The sequence below is a fragment of the Stigmatopora nigra genome, chromosome 16, assembly GCF_051989575.1.
Source record: "Stigmatopora nigra isolate UIUO_SnigA chromosome 16, RoL_Snig_1.1, whole genome shotgun sequence".
NCBI classification, from domain to species: domain Eukaryota; kingdom Metazoa; phylum Chordata; class Actinopteri; order Syngnathiformes; family Syngnathidae; genus Stigmatopora; species Stigmatopora nigra.
This window is the reverse complement of record NC_135523.1, coordinates 4,652,215-4,674,797: the sequence shown is the minus strand read 5'-3', so window position 1 is coordinate 4,674,797 and position 22,583 is coordinate 4,652,215. Positions and strand designations below refer to the sequence as shown.

The 22,583-nt window shown below is 36.9% G+C and overlaps 1 protein-coding gene across 1 annotated transcript in view; it reads right to left on the bottom strand.

Moving 5' to 3' along the window:
• The window catches only part of snx7 (sorting nexin 7), a 73,791-nt gene that overhangs the window by 30,035 nt on the left and 21,173 nt on the right, over positions 1-22,583 (bottom strand). The window contains exons 8-10 of the mRNA XM_077736576.1: positions 14,260-14,355; positions 9,961-10,104; positions 4,375-4,438 (exon numbers count right to left, since the gene is read on the bottom strand). The gene's annotated coding sequence lies outside the window, so the exon portion shown is untranslated. The remainder of the gene's footprint in view (positions 1-4,374; positions 4,439-9,960; positions 10,105-14,259; positions 14,356-22,583) is intronic.

The window sequence follows — 22,583 nt, the reverse complement described above, 5'->3', positions numbered from 1 at the left end:
ATATTATATTCTAAAATGTCCAAATTGTCAAACAAAGTTGAATACATTTGCAAGGACTGTAAAATGTAGGAAAAAAAGAATCCAAGAAAGCAATATGTGCGCGACAAACCATTTGTGTGTCTTCATTTGTGGAATGGTGACAACAGTGGCGTGACCTTCGCAAGCTGAACATTGAGCACTTAAGACTGGGGGATGGTGACTGAGGACCTTATATGACTCTTGGCTGCTGCTGCTGGTAATAGCTTTTCAAATCTTCTAATAATAGCCATCTTTCGTGCAATTAAATCATTCATTTCCCTTCTTATGGCCTTCACCCCCATCACCTTTCATGTCTTGATTTTGTATTCACAGCAGGGGCGGCTGTAGAGAAAGATGATACTTAGGAAAATTACTGGATATTGAAAGAGGCGCAAAAGTTTATTATATTTTTTTACTTGACAGTATTTTTGCGGGACCATTGGGGTCAAATTTTCAAATGTATGAAGAAAAACGAAGCAAAAAAAGGCAATGTGAAACGCTACATCGTGACCAATGTCAAAACCTACCATTTGCAACATGATTGCAAAGAAACTAAGAGGAAAAAAACACTTCAACCAGATCACAATCCTATTTCAACCGATGCATTCAACAGTGCAAATGAGTGGAAACATTTTTTAGTGTCTCTTTATGATCAGCAGATCCAAAAATAGAATGGGAGGAAGTAACAGGGCGTTGTAAAGGAGCACATGGAGTAGAAGAGTTAACATTAACCTGGTGTTCATGCTCCTGAACATGCAACAAAGTTTGCTATATCATTTAGAAAAAGCAAGCTTCCCCCTTTAATTTAAGAGTCTGGTTACATGTTTTCCCTTTAGCAAGATTTCCTTTCAAAACACAGATGCCACTTGATTCAGCGCTAGGTACTACAGCTCCCTCTATCTCCTTCAACATGGCAATATGAGAGTAACGTCAAGTGACATCAATCAGCATCAAGCCACAACCCTGACTCATAATGTGTTTTATGTTTTGCAAACCTAATACCACAATGTTTCAATCGTATTCTGCCTCTAGCCCACACAAATCATCGAAGGGGAAAAAGCAATATTAAGCAAATTGTTTGTGAAAGATATTCACTTTTTTTTCTATCTTTTGAATGCATATTTGATAGAAGCTGGGCATATGACAAAATGATGATCCATTTCCATATCATTAAGACACAATGCTTCCGAAGCAGCATAGCAGAAAACATTTTCTAATGTCTGATGATTAAATCAAGTGTGTGATAGGTTGGACTGATAGAAAATAATTTTCAAATCATCATGCCAGTATTATTTGAAAAACAAAAGAAAAACACAATTCCCAGGAAATAAATATCATATCTATATATATATATATAATATGTATATATATATATAATATGTCAGGTTTTAAAATTCAAGCTTACAAAAAACATTGCCATATTCTCAGTTGAAGTGAAAAAGAGAAAAATGACAACTGCATGCGCCTACTTTAATGGGAAATAAAAACCACTGATGGTTTAGCTTTTTCAAAAAGCCTTTATTCACTATTATAAAATTGAGCAACTATGCTTGCATCTCATCATTTCTGATTTTCACTAGCACAGCTTAATTTTTTTTCTTTTTAATTGAAAATGATTAGGAATGGCTCACTATAGTAAAACCATTAAGCAAAGTCGCCCTAATTATTTTCATCATGCTTCATTACAGTCTGATCACTCACATCTAAAGCGCTTTCTGTATTCTGCGAGTGATGGCTAGCAGACAAATATCCTCCACTACTTAAAACAATGACACGTTCTTATTTTTCCATTTTAGTCAAAGTGGAAATTTACAATTCATAGAAGCAATGGCTCAAAGGGGAGAAATATTTGCATGTCTTCCGCAGGGAATAAGAGATTGTCATATGAGGACAAGACTAGTGTATACCTTTTAATGTTTGGAGCAAATTGAATGATGAAACTAAGTGATGTGTGACAATGTTCTGAATTTCATATTCCGTGCAAGTGTTTTTAAGTGCGAGTTATTGGCTCAGATCCAGTAGTTTGCCCTCAATACAAAAGGATTTTTTTGATGAGGCACCATGAAATTAAAGTATTTTGTTTCCAAGTTGAATTCATTATTATTATTTTTATTATTGTTTATCTCCATACTCTTTGTAAAAATAAAGCGCTGTGAAGAACTAGTGAAAACAAAATGGCTTCTATCAATAGAGTGCCCATATTCCTTTCCTGGCTCATTTGTATGATGTCCACATATACAATAATAGCCTGGATTTGTATGTATGACAGCACTTTAATTGCTTGAGTTAACAAGGTGAACTCCCTTGGCTACCTTTGGACAGCACAAATCTTAGTAGGCATATTCAAATGGAATCCTCTATAAACCCCCTCACCCACACAGGCAGTGTGACAGCAAAAATCAATGCAATAACAGCTGCGTGCTCCATCCACTCTTAAACAGTAAATGCTTAAATAATGTTCTAATACTCAGCAAATGACTACATCTGGGTGTGATAACCCCATTCTTGGCATAATAATCACAGAAAATTATATGATGAATCAATATTTATATTGTAGAACAAATATAGTGAGTAATAAATATAGATATATTATAGATAGGTAATAGGATTTGTAAACATTGGTAACCCTTTAAGGTCCTTTGTTACCTTAGAATTTAAACAAAGAATCATATTTTTATTTCAAAATGCATCAGGGATATGTTTATTTTCTCTACATTATTTTGGGATTAATTACTTTATCAGGATATCTCCGATCCACTAGCCATGAGAGCATTTTTATCTTGACAAATTCTGTGTAGATTTCAATGCCCAGAAATGCCATACACGCTGATTTGGTTATGTTATTTATGACAAAAGCCTAAAGACCTTGATTTTAGACTTCTGACCACCTGCGGATATTCTCTGCTCTTACATTAGCACAGATAAATAAAGTGGAATATAGAAACACACACACACGCACGCAAAAGTAGTTCTCTCCGAAGGAAGTAAAGATTGAAAGCAATTTGGTTTTGTTGGGCTGCATTCATGCTGCTTAAATTGCTTTGACCTCGAACGATTCCTAAACAAATACGATTGCCTGTGTGTCTGCGTTACTTTCTGTTGACATTTGCTAAGTGCAATAGCTTCTGGCCATGAGAGATAGATGCGCAGCTCAAAATGTGTATCTACCAGAGCTTTTCCGTTACCTTGAGTGCAATTCATGTGTGTACCGGGAAGCAGAATTACAAAAAAAAAAAAAAAGATTCATACACTGTACATATCATAAATTGATTTCAGCAACTTTTAAAAGGAGCAATATGAGATTTGCTCTTCAATTATTCATTAAATGGCCCAATATATCACTGGACATTACTTCATGTTTAAACTGTGATAATGCCATTTTAAAAGGGGGAAAAAACGGAGTACCCAGGCAAAAACCCGCACAAACTGCAGACTTAATAGACGGAGGACCGAACCCAGAACTGTGAGGCCACCGGGCCACCCTCTTAATTACTAACCCAATTTTAGCTTTATTTCAGTTTAGTAGAGTTGCACAAACTTGTGTTTCCGAGTGAGCACTTCCTACAGTTGGTCTCCTAATATAAGGTCAAAGGTGTGCGAATGTTAACCATAGTCTTTAAACTCTTACTTCCTTCTCATCACACAGGGTCAATGTATTCCATCATAGCCCAGCTAATAAGCGCTGATAAAACATGTTACACTAGGTGTCACATATAATGAATGGTGTCAGGCTGTGATTTACTTGTAGATGTGAGTGTTGCCAGATTCTTTGAAGAAAGGATAAAAAAAGAAAAAATCTAACGCTCGGGCTACCACCCGTTTTGTTCTTAGAAAAATATACTAGAGTGAAAAGGAAAGGAAGCACAGCTGATGAACAGCTAAAAACACGACTGACAGAGGAGATTTGCCGCAATGCCCTGCAGTAGATTGGTATCAGAGGGGTAGCCACACTTTCAAGGGGACGTAGTTTATGTGATGACAGCTTCCTAGCGCTTGGCTGGTTGTTTTTGAACCTCCATGCAGCCGGGTTTGATCGTTTGCCCATTTGTGTTTTTGATTGCCACGCTGAATGGTAATGAAGTGTGCCTCTGTGTGTTTGTGTGTCCTTTACACTTTAGAGATAATCATCCACTGCTTCCTGCCAAAATGCTTGTGATCTTTACATAGTCGCCTGGTGACAACTAATTAAATCAAAATGTCATATGTGCTTCCTGTAATGTGGGGGCTTGCGAGCTTGTGCTTTTCATTCAATAGTCGAGATCGAAACCAACAATAGGCTTTGCCTACCCCCGACCCTCCACCTCGTGGTTATTGTCACAAGAATCGTCCAAGTATAAAATGAATATATTTTGTTACCAGGGAAATGGCAGCACTCCGAAGATATCTTGAGTCCGAAGTCTTCAAAGTCTGCCCGCAGGACCTATGCACAACAAACACAGAATCATTAAGACAAAAACTTTTTCCCCCAAAGGGTAAAATCCCAGGGGTAAAACTAAGCAATACTGTATATATGTAGTAGTGTGCAGTGAGAAGTGAAGTCACTTCTACGTTGGTGAGACCAAACAAGTCCAACACAACCAAAGAGCAACACAAAAAGGCAGTCTATTCATGGCCAGAGTCAGCATTTCAAAGCAAAGGAACAAACCTTTGACATAGCCAAAGTCCTGGAGAGCGACATCCATGTGAAATGCACTCTCTGTAAAAACAGGTTTGTGCTAGCAACATTATGCTGACATTTCTATTCCAAAGATTGTCTCCCACCTCGATATAGTAAGACTTCCACTAATAGGCTCTTTGTCACGAGCAAGGTCATTACGCTAAATAATCAACAACACTTGATGACATCAACAATCTTCAACCCTGGACAAGATAATCCCAAAGAAAAAAAAACAAAATGCTTTGATACAAATATCAATATAATTTTAATAACTAATAGATATGAGCAAATAAAAAGTAATATCCTCTTTCTCATTGGAACTTTCTATAAAACCCACCGTACCACCCATTAAGCTCTTCTTTTCATCAAGCACCTATCACGGTGTTGGCACGTTCTTCCCCTAACCTGTATGTTAAAGGTCAGTCCATTGATCAAGCGCATAATTAGACCTGGTAAGAATAAGACATCCATATCATTGCCTTCAAATGCATGCACGTGCACTTTCTTGCAGATCAATCTTTTCTTTTGGACAAAAGAAGAGCGCAAGGTGAATATGCTTCAGTCATTTCCAACAAGAACATGTGCAGAAGTTGGAATTTTATTTTTATTCTATTTTCCCTAATCCACTGTCAGATAACATTCATTCTTTAGTAAATACAACTCATTAATATCTGGTTTGATGAGGAGTTTCATAGCAAGGTGCTTTTTGTAGCAATCAAAAAAGCCTGTAGCTTTTTTTTGGCTCCTGTTGGTAAAAATTGGTTGGGCTTATTTAAATTAGATGGATTCCTGGCACGTTCCCAAAAAAATATTCACTAGGTTTGAGGAGAGGCTGTGCAAGGGCTTGTACTATAAATGAAAACAGTTTGAGTGTCTATGTGTTGCATACAAATCACCCAGCCTCTTATTCCACTCCACGATGATGGAATGACATTCTAAAATTCCTTTGAATTTATTAAAGTGTTGAATGTTGAGGCAAAATGTTTTTTTTTTTAATGAAAAGAAAGAAAGAGTTTACATAAAAGATTTAACAACATCAATTACAAGTAGCAACATAACTTAGAAATGTGGGATTCTAAAACATGAGTAAAAAAATAAATCAACCTTTCCATATTAAGAATATTGAGAAGCCATTGAGAAGGCAGAATAACTTCTGTCCTTTGGGACATTTTAAAGACGTTTGTTTACTGACCACAGACTGAGTGGAGCATATCTGTTTTATTGAGAGTTGTAAGGACATTTAAAGATTCAAAAACAAAAAAAATGGAGGAATGTGGTTTCTTAATATGTAGTAGTACTAAAAGTTACAAGCTGTATAAGGTAACCAGGCATTTATACCAGATTTTAAAAGCCGGGTACAAGGTTACTGATTTTGCAGTATCTTTGCTTGCATTGACTGCCCAATAAAAAGAAGCTAAGCTTTTTGCTATCTCTTTTAAGTCACTCTGTTGGAGATGTAGTTTTCTTGTCATATATTTTTTTTAATCTTTTACAAAGAAGAGCATCAGTTGAGTGTTTGGGTACCACGTCTTGTGTCCTAATTGTGTTCAGCAACAGCTTCAAGGCTTTTGCTAAAGCATCTGATCATGTCACTCCCGTAGTGCTCACAGCCCTTAGGAAGAATGTTTGATAGTAATGACATGTTTCTCTTTGCTCGGTCAGTTACAATTTGAATGGATTCATGCAGTATTTTAACACACTGCATCAGAGTTTAGCATATTGGAGTAGGATTTAAAGCAGGAAACTCCATCTGTTGCCAAAGTATAGTTGAGCCATGCGCCTTAAATGTCTTAACAGGTTTTGCTGTACAAAGGAGGGTTTGGTATAAACCTTCTGTTGACATTTATGTTAAGAGATGAATATTTATTGAAAATGCCTTGAACAGAAGTAAACAGTAAGACAGCGATACGAATTGGAGACAAGGACAAAACAGATTGGAATTAGATATGCTTGCAATGTTGATTTTTTTTGTTCCAACTTTTGGAGAAAACACCCTTTTCACCAATCTGACGACCTACAAGCAAATCAGTTGATTGCGATCAGGCTGCTCGAAAATTCATTGGTTAAAACAGTCTGTGCTGTATTGTTTGGAATGGAATTCCGGACTGTTTTGGCCCTCTATGAAATTGTTTTGATAACCCTGACAATCTTCAGGACAGGCCAATAACTTCACCAAACATGGGAATTGATTCTGGATATTATTGATTTGCCTCATTCCAGCAGAAGTGGTGAGAGTTGATAGCCAGACATTTCTGGGCATCAAAACACCACCACGATGGGTCTATTGGGGGATAGGCTGAGGGGTGGCTTAACTTCATCAGACAACACAAGATAGCCAGTTGGAGCTGTAGTCACGCATACTGGCCTGTTGGGGATTGTTGGAGAGCAACCTCAATTCTGGAATTAGTGTCTGGTATGACAAACACTGTTCAAGCAGAGGGAAAATCTCTCCAGAGAGTTGTTCGTAAAACTACAGAGAGAATAAACAGATCTAAAATTTAAGAGTTTAGGGAGTAACAGAGGACACATTTTGAAAAATAAGAAGAAGTGGATAAGAAAATTTGAAAGAATGCAGGTGATATATGCATAAGATACTTCATGGTGTTTATCTTTTGTACTTGCAGCTGATTATCCTTCACTCCTACACTACTGCCAGGAGGAGAGGTTAATTGACCTGATGTTGCTCTTTTGATGATTATGGCCCACCAAATCACTGGTTTCTCGGGAAGGATTAATTCAGCAGAAAGAACAGTGTCAACTGGGGTTCACAATCAATAAGAGAGAGGCTCACTTTAAGGCCAAACACTAATGAGACTGCTGTAATAGCAAATGCTCATTTTTCAAACGTTTCCTTCTGGAGCCAGTTTGACAATTGCTCAGTGGTCTGTGTCCATAACTAAATCAACAGCATTTCACAACTAGGTAAAGCACTGTTTATGTTCTAATTATCGAGATATTTATTTATGAATAATGAAGCATCCCTGGACTGTCACAATTATCTTTCTGTAGAATTGATTAGTCGATTAGAATTGCTGTGCTGGTGTATCACTCAGCTTCAAAGATGGTTAGAGTTATTGTTTTCTTATCTTGGCGCACCCAGTTGGACACGTGCCAGTTATTAGACAGATCCTCCATTGGACTTTATGCCAAACATTCTTCCTATTTTAGGAAACTGTGGCAGCTGTTCATAAGCAACTGACATCCACTGAGATGTTGGCATATGTTGGGAAGACTGTCACCTTCATTTGTACATCCAACCAATAGAGTAAGTGAAAGCGTGAAAAATGATGTTTCTTCTTCAATAACAATATATTTATAGTAATTTTTGCCCTGCCACTGATTACCCTTGATCAAATTCAGTCGTGTATATTTCCCTCAATATATATACACCTCAAGACTTGTTTTCCCATTTTTCTAGGCTCTTTTAAAGTAACTCAAGGTCTTTGCAATACCCATTCATGAGTAATTACCGTTCAATGACTTCCTCGCTAACAAAAATGACCCATTCGAGGATCTTGTACTGTCGTTCCTACTCCTTGAATCGATTCACATCAGACTCTCTATTCAACAACTCGGATCCAACTCGACAAGAAAATGGATGCTTTTGTCACAAGTGTCGGGCAGTGCTGTTTCAGAATTTCTTTAAAAAAACAGAAACTTTACTCTTACAAAATGTTCAACACATCCTGAAAAAAATGGAACCACTGGCCTGAGTGAGCAAGCATATATTTCTGGTCTGGGTTGATCAAAGGAAATCTAAATAAATCAGATCAGATGAAAGGGACTGATCAGACGGGTATTTATTTGAATCTCTTTCTCTTATCTCGCTCCCAGATGGTCGTGCTTCTCTTGACTGGGCTTTGTTTTTTGTTTCCTGATTGCTACACTCTCTTGCTGTATTTTGTCATCTCTTGGTGCTACGGCTGCCATTAGAGAGTACTTGAATTCTATCCCTGAGATTTTTTTCTAAATTAGACTCTTGTCACCTTGTTGATCAGACATTTCACCACACAACAGGATTACACTATATCATTGGCAGCAACAGGAGTCGGCAACGCTCTATGAACAGGCTTATTGGAAAAAAAGATCCAAAACTCCCAAAAGATTAGTGATTTGTCAACTCCAAGAGAGCCATAAAGGCAACTAGTTTGTGTACTGTGAGGAATTTAATCCTTGAATCTTTGGTGCATCATTGATGTGTTTACAGATTGATTTGAGAGTTCCAGTTGTGTGTGCTGCCAAATTTGGGATTATTTGTACGCGGTCCGTTTTCCAAAAATTTCACACCAAACCTTCTGACTAGGACTGACTTTCTGCCAGGAAAGCAACCACCTAAAGGGAAGATCGATACTTTAAACCATTGACCACTTCAGAACAACTAATGCTGTATGGGCAGGCTAATGGTCCAGCTGTCCCCCAAGCACCATTCAATAATGATTTATGTAGCATGGGGAATAGATTTGCTATTATCATTTTGGACAGAAAATTATGCACTTCCCAATCTCTCAAAGATCCGTGTTATTTATCCTGCAATGAAGAAAAAGTGATAGTACTTAGATTGGTCTTTTGGTAGCAAATGAATTTGGAAAAACAAAACTCTTGCCAATTTTGAAATCTCCAATCCAACCAATGGGTTGAAGTTTATCATCCCATCTGTCCATCAAACGTTTTGAGGTTCGGCTGTCTTTTTTTGATCAGTAATTATGTCATTATGAGGACAACTTTGTGTGGGTAATTTTGCTGCAAAATGCAAACTGTGTTCTTGGCAGAGTGGATTGGAGGAGGAGGATGTGGAGGAGGAGAAGGAGGAGGAGGAGGGGATAAGCAGTCCACATTAGAAGTTGGCTGCAAGCATGCTTTGCACAGCAGACGCCCAGTTGGAGAGGATAGTGAAGATTGCGAGGCAATTTAAAGGCGGTTGCTATTGGTTGATCATGAGCACAGAGCATGATGGTCATTCCGAAAGATGATATTCCTAAATTATCAATCACTGTAAATTGTCAAATTGATGTACATTTAAAAGGCACCAATCATGCAAAACGTGATTAATCATCACAAAATAAAGGCACTAATGTCTATCTAAATGGTAAATTATCAAAAGAGATGTAAACTTCAAACACTATGCCCTTTGAATACCCGGCTTTATTTTTTGGAGAAGTGGATACCACACAAACACGCGTACATACACTAACAGAAAAACAAATATTTCCTATTAGTCAGTTATTCATCCACCTCATGGTTGAGTAAGTATAGTTAATGATAAGACAGGATGGAGACAAGCCTACCTTTCAATGTGTCCAATTTCTTGATGTACTCTGTGCAATGGGAATTATTCAACATGGTGCTCCTTTGGTTTTTGTTGTGACTTTATTCAATTCAGTAGCATAGCGGGAGGTCAGGGACTGGAGCAAGTTTCTGACGGACTCACACTGCAAATACAAAAACAGTTGCTAAAATGGATACTTTTTCCATTTGGCATTGCTTTCTTTCCCTCCCATCATTCAGATAGAGGAAAATAAAAGCATATGAGGATTGAATCCTCACTAAGAATGATAACAATGGAGATAATTATCTTTACTCATTTTATTTTCATAATCAGTCTCTAGCATGGATACCCAACATGTGCAATAATATGTTTTGTATACAAAAATCCCAGCGGTCGCCAGCCCAACAGAATCCATTCTTTGCCACCGATTGACTTTCACACACACTTTCCGATCAATTCCTTCACAGTATGGAGAGAACATTCCATTCCATAGTGCAGGGATTTTGCCCTTTTTTAATTTACTTCAAGATAGATTTAAAATCAGCTTTCCCAGAGGAAATTAGAGTGTGTTGTAGGGAATTACGAATCTGCGTTTACAGTGTACAAGAACATTAGAATTAACATCTTTGTCGTTGCATAACTAGACCAGAACAAAATGGGGACTACTGTACAGGCATACTACTACTGGTTGCCACTAATGTGGGAAGCAAAAAAGACTGTCGGCTGGAAGACCAAAATATCAGGAGGAGTGTTAATTTGTCCACCACCTGGTGTTTCACAAATGGGCACTAATGACTTGATGAGATGAACAACCCATTCGGTCTGAGTTTTGGGAGACATTTGGCCAATGTTAGCATTTTCATGGCTCCCACAGCTCAAGATCTGCTCATTGCGAAGATGTGGTGTGTATTTCATGCTTTGCATTTCCACCATGTTTCATACAATCTATTGAAGCCATAAGGGAACACATCTACCTGTGTTTCATCAATGAGCTTTCATTTTTATTTGTGTCCGAACGACATCGAAATGGAAAGTCTCAAAAAATGAGTGCTGCAGATGAAAGCAGATTTTTTCCACTTTGAAGACACCACGTAAGTTGTCTTTTGTGTATTTTTTTTCTTTGTGCCTTTTGATGATTGTCAGTCAATGCCAAGTGGTAATTTGTGAGCATGTCCTTGACAGATGCTGCTTTGTTTTCCATATCAACAGAGCAAAAATCTCTCCAAATACATTGTACATTTTCTTTTGTAGGAACTCATTGGAAGACTGGCAAATCCTCGTTGGTTCCAGACAAAATGTCCCCTACTGGAAATGGGAGGCATAAATCACTGTGCATGGCTGGCACCAACATGCCCGCTGTGTCACATCAGCTTAAATTTTTTACAACATGGAAGGAGAGCAGCAGGCTCGTTGACACTTTCCAGCCTGGGAGACACTGTTTGTCAACCACTTATATCCATTTTTAATGAGCTCTCAGCCATGATAGAGTGTAATTTCACCTCCAGGACCCGGTGATACTATTTACTGTTAACGAGAAACAGCAAAACGATTGCCAAATTCTTCCTGTTTGAATGGGTTATGAGAGGTGCAGTTTTTATGAGTCGCATAAAGAATTCATGCAAAGAAAGATATATGGATGAAAAGGTTGATTGCTTAATTGATTGGCATCCTCCCATTGGACTACAAGTTCAATGAAGATGGTTAATTCAAACCAAAGTATAAACCTAGTCAAACCAAAATATAGTCTATCTATACACTATAACACACTGTACTTTTTATCATAGGTTGTTCCTCTCTGCTGAGGCTTTTCTCCTTCCGCGACAAATCAAATCAACGGTGATTTTTCCTGTGCGAGTGCCATTTCCTGCATCTTTCTTGCTCCAGGGTGTTTGGCGAGTGTTATGATCGTCTTGTCATGTTGCCACCTGTACCTTCATAGTCTTAGTCTTGTTTTACACCATGAAAGGATGAGAACCACAATTCCTATATTGTTGTAAAGACTACAAAATTGAGTTGGTCGTTGTTACTATATCATTTTCAGATAAGTTACTGTGTTTGATATTATTCCTCAATATGGGACTCATTTTGGGTAGTAGTACGTGGCCGTAATTGTGGAGTGTTATATCCATCAGATTTTTTTTAATGGGCTATGACCATTAGTCAGTGATGTTCTGTTCTGTTCATGAACTGTCGTGGCTTTAGGAGGATAAATGGGGGAAGTGGGAAGTCAGTAAGAAGGCAAGGGCCTTGTGTATTGGGTTGTGGCTGAGAGTGGCTTGTTGTATTTTGCCACATGTCAATAAAGCAAGTGAAAGGGACATAGCCACTCTTTTCTATCTCTGCAACATCGCAAGGGATTTACAATACTATGCTGATGTATTCTATCGTGTGCTCTTGAGTGAATAAACTGTCACTCACAAAAAAAGACTACTGACTCAATATACCCATCTTAGTTTCTAAATGTGAAAACTTCCGAAAACTTCCTATATAAATGTAAATGAACACGCAATTATATTTTATGTGAAACCTTTTTTTCAACCATTACTATGGATAATATGTAAAATTGAGGGTTATAAGTCCTTCAGCAGTATGGTTGTCTACCCTATTATTGTTAAGCCCAATATTCCTACAATGGGCCACAATAAGAAAAATATCAATCGGAGCATGAGTGCTGCAAATAAAGGTGCATGATTATTTACTTCCATATTTTACTGTGTTACTATGCTTAGACTGTTTTATCCAATGATTGAATAGTGTTCTCACATATGTAGGTTTCTTATCAAATACTGGTTTGCTGGTATGAAAATGAACTGCACCAAAAAAGGGTGGATCAAATGTAGCGTGGTTGGAACCAGAGAAAGCGAACAATGAACACCCCTTGACACCTGCATTACCTCCTCTTATTTACCCAATTCCGTATATTTGGAGATGGTTAAAACCTGGACAAGTGTTCCTTCTACTTTTAATGATGCTCTTAGTTTGTTGGTACAAATGCAATCAATTACTGCCTCTGTCACTGCTATTAAAGGATGGGAAAACAACACTGGTGTCTATCAGCAAATTTTGTCACTGCCATCTGCAGTGTTGTATTTAGCTGTCACAGCAACACCAATTATAACCTTCTCCTAACCAGTCGGAAAACTAAGGTGATTAAAAGCAGCTGTTTGCTTGACGAGCACCCCCATCCCTTGGCAGAGCTGGCAGTTAAGCCCTGTAAACATCACTTCCCACTAATTGACTTTGTTTATCAAGGATATTAAGTCAGGCAACATGTAGGTGTAAGTAACCTTCACAAACTACAGGTGTGACAAGGAAGACACACTCATGCTGCTCACTATTGTGTGAAGCATTAACACAATGAGGCAATCTGTGTAAAGCGTGAGGAAACTTTCGTCTATCTACATAATCTAGAAACACCTACGTACTTTCTTGTTTGGCCACGTCTTAAAAAGTTCTTCCAATTTACTTATTTTTGCTCTTGTCTTTTTTTTTGCGAAGAGTATTTCTTTTCCAACACTTCCCCATTAAATGTACTGGTTAAAACTTTCTGCATCCCATATGTGTACTGTAATGACACTCGAATGTGAAAACGTTGTCTTGAAAATGAAATAAAACGTATCCTCAATGACTGTATAACAAAGTGAAAATGTCCAAATCAATATACCTGATGATGTGAGAGATGGATGTGCAATTAGGGCAAGACAAAATGTAAACAAAAACGTAATAAATAACTAGGACTAGAACTAACTGCCATGGATCAGTGGAGCTGATGAGGATAACAATCAGTCAATTAATCCAGGGCCAGGCTGGATAAAACCAATAAATCATTGCAGTTTGGCGGATTCTCATTCTCTCTCGTTATTGTGTGGATGAGTGAATGTGCATTTCACACTCGATGCCTTACTGATGATCAACAGCAAAATCTAAAGAGTAGTCAGTAATTTACATAACCGCCATAGCCATCACAACCAATTTCTTTACCCCTGGCTTGGCAGCTAGGCTTTTACTGATATCCACATTCTAAACGCAAAAGGAAAGACACCTTTATCAAGAGAAACAATCAATATATACTTTGCTAAATTAAAAAAAAACCTAAGAAATGCATTTGTCTGATAGCTAATGGTGCAGAAAAACGTTTACGAAATAAATAAATGAAATAAAAACTCTACTGGTAATTGACGCAAGTATAGTGTGTGTTTGCTACTAATTTAAAATATCATAAAAATAATGTAGAAAAGGCCTTTGCAACACTCTAAAAAGATTCCAAAGTGTCTCGGAAGGAGCCAAAAATCAACTTTTCGATTACATGTCCACTAACCATTAAACCACCGTCTTCCATCCTCAGAGACTGCAGCAGCTGTCATTGTGATAGTTTGGGAGATAAAACCACGAAGCACGGGGGTGATTCAGGGATCTGAAATGACAATTAATTTGGATGAAGAAAAATGTTGCCTGGGCTAACCACAGTTACACAACAACAACAACAAATGGGGTTGAACAGAGAATATTCCCGTGTTCTGAAAGCAATGCAATATGTGAAGACATTCAAGGATTTTTAAGCATAAAAAAACACAAAAGAGGTGCTTTGTATAAAGATATAAAAATCGATAATGGACTCAATTGATTCAATTCTTTATGGGTAAAACCCCTTAAAAACATGTTTCAGTTCTCATGTGGCCAGTTGGGCAAATCCAGCTAAGATCATTAGGAAGATTTGAGTTTTATTTATTTAATACAGTTTACTCGACAATACAATGAACTATGTTACTCTTGTGTGGGCAGCAACAAAAAAGGCTGCAGTGAATAAAGGTTAGGGTTCATAAATTTGTGAAAACTAGAGGAATAATAATTAGATATAGGAATTCACAAAAAGTAGAAGGGTTTAACCAATTTTACTCAAAATGCCCAACAGCAGCATTAAATGAGATAAATAATTCCAAATAGCTCCATTATTTATATATTAAATGTACACTAAATATACAAAATAATAATCTGCTCAATAGAAGCCGAAAAGAAATCTTGGTTATTTAATTTAAGGACGTTGGGAAAATAGTCAACATTTGGGGAATGTTTGTCAATAATTTTGTCTGTTGAGTAAAAATTTCATGTCATTAATTTGACAAATATATTCTATGGGCTGCATTGAACCCCTTAGGGGTGTATTGTTATTGATATATACTATAATGCGGGGTAATATTTTACCTTTGTACAATTTATATTAGTAGCTTAGGCACAGAGAATATGTTTTAATGTAACACTTGGAACTTTGTTGTTAATTCAGAGACTGCAGCTTCATAGATTTTAACATTGGAAGCAAAATGTAAGTCCAATATTTTGACTCACTCTCCATAAAGCAGCTGGTGACTTTTTATTTTTTTTGCCATGAAATATTTCTTCATATCTGCCATAAGGTGCGGTAACAGTTAGAGAGGAAATGCTATCAAATCAATAGTGACAGCAAAGACAAATTGCAATTGACTTCAGCAGTCGATTACAGATCATATAATACATTGACTATGTCAAAAGAATGATGGTATTACAGTGATTATATTTTCATTTGCGCAAGTGCATTTTCAGTCATAATTCAATTAGCAATCATTATGAAGTGCTTACATTATACTTTTTAAAGCCCTAAGAATGATTTTAGAATCATAATTTCATTTATCTGTCACCAGTCCTTAAAATATATATATTGTCACAGTCATTTTTTTTTCAGATATTCAGTTATCGTCACAGATATTCTTTTCTCCCTCTGCCAGAAAAACAAACAAAACCACAAACTCTGAGACTGGAGAATTTGCCAACAATATATGAGGAGAGCTTTCTGGCTGTAGAAAAAAAAATGCTTTGGTTTGTATCCAACAATATGGTTGTGAAACCTTGAAACTTTCCCAAGTGGCAGCAGCTGTGTTATATACTACATCCTGGAACGTTGGACTTACAATAACCAGAAAACAGATAACAAGAACAAATAACCATTCACGCTCACATTCATACCTAGGGGCAATTTAAAGTGTCAAATCAGCCTACCATGCATGTCTTTGGAATGTGGGAGGAAAACAGAGTACCTAGAGGAAACCCACGCAGAACATGCAAACTCCACACATGTGGACATGACCTAGATTTGAACCCAAGAGCCCAGAGCTGTGAGGCCAAAGCGCTAACCACTCACTCCACCGAGTCGCCCATGTCCAACAACAGTTGGATTGGATTGAATTCAACCTTTCTTCCAATCAAAAATAAGTATCCCTGCACCTCTTCTTGATTCACGTATGTTTTTCAACAAGGATTAAGCACGTGAAAAAACTGCTAGCGAGTGTTTCAAATGTTGATGCAGCACATGTGACAGTCTTTTGGAAATCTGTCTATCCCAGGAGAAACAATGTACATATGTATTTGTGTTGGCCCAGGTACGAGAAAATACAAGAGTCATTAGTTTAATTGCCATGTAAATAGTCTAATTGCTTTAACAGTTAATTAGGATTCAGCATGCACAGCTGTTGTTGTAAACTAATGGAAATAAAAAAGTTTCACAGTCAGTAGGAGGATTTACAGGAGTACACAAAACTAAAGTACAAAGTGTGAAACATACTGAGACTATGAGAAAGCAAAACAATTATCTAAAAAAAATGCAAATACACTATTACTTCCGCCTTTTCACTGTATAAATAAAGCATGTCAGCAAGTAAAATACCCAAACAGTCAAGCTGTCAGCGACATACAACGACATGTCGACATTGGGGAAAATTTTAGACATAAATATGTGCAATCATTAATAAGGGGAGCAATTGGCCGAGGTTGACGTGTATGCATAAAGTTCTTCTCAAAATCAAGCTTACAAACAACCAATAAAACTAATACAAGAAACCAACAGACAAAAATCTTCACTCCAAAATACAGATTCAATGACCTTATTGGAGTCATTTTTCTTTCCGGGCATGATTGCTTCTTTTATGTCAGAAGTGAGATTATTAACTTGTTTCGTTGATGCAATATCATCTACTTTACACGAGAGGTTATCAACAATTTCAAGGAGGGACCTGTACTCATCATATCAAAAGTTTCGGGCATGAATGAGTCACTCAAGGAATGAGAAGAAGCACTTCATTTTTTAATTGCGGAGGAGCTGATTTCATCAAGCTTGTTTAAGTCAATAGCCAGATCCCACAGTGACATATATGCAGTTCTACGGCACATATTATCATACTTTTATCAGATAGGAAGTATATACTGTATGTAGTAACTGCGTGCCGAGTCCTATCGCTTGTGAATAATCGCTCACACTGGCAGAATTATGGATTTACGCACGCAACATTTGGTAAAGCATCACCGCAACAACAATAACAGGGCCTGGCCCGTCACACTTGAATAGTTCTCTATTCATCTCCCGAAGATAAAAATGATTATGCCAGAAGAGAGAAAGGCAGCATGCAGGCAGGTTAAACAATGCCTCTTATTTTGTGAGTAATTTGCAATGTTTATTATTTACAGATGCAGTTGAGTGAAAGACCACACTGATGATGAGAAAAGCTAAGCAAAATTCTGATCACTTGCTGATTTATTTGTTGCAACATGCCCTCGTGTTTATTCAAAGTTCACTCATGTGGGATGAAAGCACCCGTGTATGAGATCTTTAACTGAAATAATAAAGGGGCTTGCCTCATTTATTCTGGTATTTTGTGTTTGTTCCCATTTTTGTTGACGATCTATGCTAAGTCAATCTATTATAATACTGAAAAGTGAATTTAAAAAATAACTTTTTAATGGTCATGTGCATGAAAAATGACATGGTTTTATGGGATGACCTTGACAATGTTCATTTTTGTTTAAATTTTTTAAATTAACTTGAGGTATTCAATTTACAACACAAAACATATTAGAAAATCAATGTTTGGATAAAAAGCTCAATGCATTTCTGCAATGAATGCACGCATTTTTATTTATTTGTACATTCTCCTCATTGCTTGAGCTGTACACTGAAGTATTAATGAGCAGATGGTTACTCTATTTTTTACAGGTTCTCCTCTTGTTGAAGTCATCCTACACTGAAAAAATTACATTTTTGTGCTTGCTTTTCCCCGCTTAAATGTTTTTGACAAATTAGTTTGATTTATCATAAAAGATAAGAAATCAACATGATTATGCATATTTACCAGAAGTTACAAGAATGTGGCAATATTAAATGACTACCTTTCTACTAATTTCAATCAAATAAATGAGAGGGCATTTGGTGTTTTATTTTAGGACGATTTTTTATCACTGTTTGTTTTTCTCATCTTAATGTCAACCTTTACATGATTACTTTTGATTTCTTGGTAGATGAAATCATGTAAAATGTGTTTTTATCATTGGTTGCCTAAATATAAATAGCGAACACAAAAAAACAAAAACATTTTTAATTAGTTTTCTTAAAATTTGTGCTTTAATGATACATGGCATTATCGCAACTTTGAGCTGTAACAACCTGCAGATGTTGTCAGTTAATTAACAGTAGCGCTAATTAGAACTTTTATAAAAGCGAAAAAGGATGCTTGTTTTTGTGTTGCATTGTTAACAACAATCAATTTTAGCCCTGATATATATATAGTTGTTGCATGTTATTCATTGTTCATGAGTAAGTGCCTTGATTAGTGGATAGCTTGTCATTTAATCAAGATTGCATTGTGTAACTCAGTTTGTCTTCAATCAAACTGTTAGACGGGGAAAAAATATGCTTAAGCAAAGCACAATTCAGAAGACATCTCATCAATATGCGTTTAAAAGTGTAAATGTGAATCACATTGAATGGCATTCCTCTTCTTCAGTAGCCTTTTGGATATATTTCAATGTATAAACAACCTAAATCCAAATGTCATTTTTGGTCAAGTAGCTCTATGTTCAATATTTCACATTTCCACTCTGAAAGGTTCAATATGGTCCCCAAATAACACTCTACTGTATCTTTGTCACATAGATTGATTCTATTGGGGACGAAAGGGTAGTTTAGGTCGGTAGAATCCTTTTGTATTTTGAATACCTTTTTGCAGACTGTGTAAATGGAAAATGGAGTTCACTTCAGTTCATCAGGTTGTCACTTGTATGATTTGGAAGAGAGTGAGTGAGGATTTAGATTACAGTCAGTTAGGTAGGTTAAAGTTACACTTATTCAAGTTCCAGTTTGGTGGCTATCCAAGTGATGTGTGATGAAGCATAGACCAGGAAAGACTCAAAGTAGCAGAAACCTGAAGAAATTGCAGGCACTGACTTTCAATCCCACGGAAAGGAAGAAAAATGAAAACACTTCCTAGATCAGCCATCCAGATAATGTATCAATATCCATGACATATGCAGTATTTTGGTTTCTATACTTTTCAGATATTAGAAAAGCAATATTTCATGACATTCTTTCAAAGTGTCACTCAAATTTGCAGGCAATGGCACATTTTCTGAAATGAGCTGACTTGGCTAGCCGTGAAGATGGCAGCCAGCAATTGAAAAGGCGACATGCAATTTTGTCTGCATTATTTGCCACTAATCAGCTTTTATTGGAGAAAAGTCAATTTAGAGCGTCACTACCCCAGCATCCACATTAAGTTTACATTGCCAAAAGCGCCCTGCATTCCAATGAGATGAATAATTAAAGCTCAACAGTTACTGTTTACCAAGCCAGTGGTTAATTAAGAATATGACTGAAGCCAAGGTGTCATTGTATTTTGGTGAATCACAAGGAGCACACTGCCACAAGTCTCTAATTCCAATTTTAGTTGCCACAAACTAATGGAGTAGAACCGAAAAATGGGTATTCACGCCACTTCCCGAGAGAAATTCCGACAAATTCCTCTTTGATTTTAAATGGCATGGATAAAACGCCGCATGACCGACAGTACAAGGTGCTGCCTTTAATCATTAAACTGAAACAATCCTCACATGTTAGGTCACAGAAATCCACCAAGGAAAGCTCTTCCCACTGCTATTTCTTCCCATTAGCATTTGTTTTTCTGCTCTGAATATCTGAATGGAGATGTGACATGTATCAGAGTACCAATTGATTTTCCTCAAGGCTCTCTGCTGTTAATGAGCACCAGCAATATAATGGCTGAAATATCTTACACCAGTGTTTTGTCAGACTATAGACATGAAAGGACTGCATTTTCCAAATCAGCTTTTCCTTCTTTTCAGTTACTTTCCTTTACAATTTTAATAGAAGCGCCACAAAGGCTAGTCTACAAGGTCTCCTTCACAAAGGGAATGCATGATTTAAACAGATGGTTACAGCAATGTGTTTGTGTGAATGGAAGAGTGTGAGACCTTCTTCGCATCTGGGTTATTTTACCCCACTTTGACAATCATCAGGTGTTGGGCTTCCCTAGAGCGGACTAGAAGGCCTACTCTAGGTCCACAAACCACATGTAGACTAATCAAACTGCCAGGCATCGTTCAGGTGGCAGGATGTTGATGATCTAGATCTGGTCTAATAAAAGTATAATGCTTGGTGCAAAGGTAAATGTCACGTTGAAATATAGTCTACCCCTTAGGATGTAAAATTATTACACTGTGCTCACACAAAATCGACTTGTTTCTCAGGTCTTGGAGCATATAAAAGTTACAGTATATCATTTACAGAAAATAGAGTTTGCACTTGCTCTGTTATTGTGTGTGCTCGTGGCTTAGAATTGAATTGGTGTGTATGTGTCTCAGCCACAGATACTTCCTCAAATGAGAGTTTGCGACTGAAAATTTGCAGCTATAAAAGGCTTAAAACCTTCCGACCATTAGGCTATACAGACGCGATTTCCAGATGATGTCCGGTTATCTCCATGGATACATATCATTAGTGGAAGTCGTTAGGTTCCTGTTTGCTGAGGTCTCTTGGTGGAGATAACAAGATTCAGCCTGACATGAAACCCTGAATGGTCTAATACATGGTTGTTCATCTGAAGGCTTGCAAAAAACCTTGGAAAATGCACACAATCATGAAAGAATATTCAATTGAAATGTCAACTCTTCTTCCAAATCTCCTTGAGATTGCAAAATGAAGCCCTATATTTACAAATATAGATGGTATGCTGGACACTAGTAATAATCTTTTACATTTTTCACAAACACACTTCTTTCCATCTTTTAAAGCCAATCCGTGAAAGTCTTCCGACTACTCATAATGACATTACCTTGACAAATACAGAAATTATACTAAGAATAAATAATAATAAATAGATAGACAAATATTACATTTTTGTATTTCAGTATCATGTTTTTGTTAGTACTCCCAATTACAGCTCAGACATAATATACATACTAAATGAGGCAGGGGAATTAGCACTAGTTAAAATTATAACCTAACCTTTTTTTATAGCTCTGTCATGATTTTTGTCAATGACTGCCGCCGTTATCATTGATCAAATCAATTCAATTCTGTAACCCAATTAGTATGTTCCTTTTTTCTCCCACATTTCAGCCAGTTAGATGTCCATCTTATCTCAACTTCGATAATTGGCTTGGTTAATTGAACTTACAGCTTGTCTATAAAGATTCCAGCATGATGAAAGCTCCATCCATTTTCAATAATGTCTATCCTCGTCAGAGTCGCTGACTTTGGACCATAAGGCAAAAAAGAGCCAATTCAAAATTTGGTAACAACAATATATTGCTATACAAAACAAGCTGAAATCTCCTCATCTTCAAACACCAGCTAACACTTACAATCAATATTTCAGAACAGCACCCGCCTAAACTAAAATTTTAGGATCCTCCTGTACAACGTGTGCTTAAATGTTAAGCTCAGACTTTTTACCACGGGCAATTTGTGAAGAGTGAGGCAAATGTAAAAACAGTTTCTAAACGAGTTCAACATTTTTCTCTCAGTTGTCTTCATTAAATAAGCCTTGTAATCTTTTTACGAGTACCGTAAAGGGTATAATATGCAGATATACTTGTCTATTAGACCTAATACGGTGCACTACGATGTGTGCTCCACATTGTGAGGAAGGAAAGGCAATCTTATATAGGAGTGAAGAGCAGTTTTAGAAATTCAGAGAGAATGGAATGAAAGATGAGCCTAAATATTATTTTTGACAGCTAGCTCTGCTGCTGCAGTGTCCAAGAGGGAATGAGAGTGATTTTACATTATTGAGAGCAATTTGTTCAGTGACCACTGACTCAATGTCCCCAGTTTACCAGCCTTTTAAAATTGTACTGACATTCGAGAACGGATCCTAACTGACACCACAAAAAGTAGAGAGAACGCCTTATGAGACTTTAACGCTATAAAAATCCCCATGTACACAGCAGTAAAAAAATAATTTTGACTATTTGAAACTGCTTTGATTTCTGCTTAGACTTGTTATAAAAAAGACTACATAATGAAGCTTCAGGTAATTCATCTAACACTAATTCCTGTTGCAAAAAATAGATGAACTCATTTGCAAAATGATTTATGGCCCAATCTCAGTTGGGATTACTGGAGTTTCTTGATAGTTTTCTCTTTCTATCATATACAAATCAGTGCAAACACAAGATCTCATGGATTATTAGTGATTATTGATTACTGTAGTCATTCCTAGATAAGAATTAAAATGAACCTGGCCCAAAGGGATTACCGCTATTTTGTCTGTCACAGGATGAGCCTTAAAATCAGTGAATAAGGTTTATCTGCTACCCCCTGCC